Source organism: Galeopterus variegatus, unplaced genomic scaffold (genome assembly GCF_000696425.1).
Source record: "Galeopterus variegatus unplaced genomic scaffold, G_variegatus-3.0.2 Scaffold751, whole genome shotgun sequence".
Lineage (NCBI taxonomy): Eukaryota > Metazoa > Chordata > Mammalia > Dermoptera > Cynocephalidae > Galeopterus > Galeopterus variegatus.
The window spans coordinates 103707-103993 of NW_007726862.1; the positions used below are offsets into that span (position 1 = coordinate 103707).

General features: G+C 44.3%; 1 protein-coding gene across 1 annotated transcript in view; it reads right to left on the reverse strand.

Moving 5' to 3' along the window:
• Positions 1-287, reverse strand: part of MSH4 (mutS homolog 4) — a 118953-nt gene that overhangs the window by 12166 nt on the left and 106500 nt on the right. The window lies entirely within an intron of this gene.

The window sequence follows — 287 nt, forward strand, 5'->3', positions numbered from 1 at the left end:
CGAATGGCCAACAGACACATGAAAAAATGCTCAACATCACTCAGCATTCGAGAAATGCAAATCAGAACCACACTGAGATCCTATCTCACCCCAGTTAGGATGGCTAATATCCAAAAGACTGTGAACGATAAATGCTGGCGAGGCTGGAGAAAAAGGAATTCTCATACATTGTTGGTGGGACTGCAAAATGGTGCAGCCTCTATGGAAAATGGTATGGAGGTTCCTCAAACAATTGCAGATAGATCTACCATATGACCCAGGTATCCCACTGCTGGGAATATACCCAG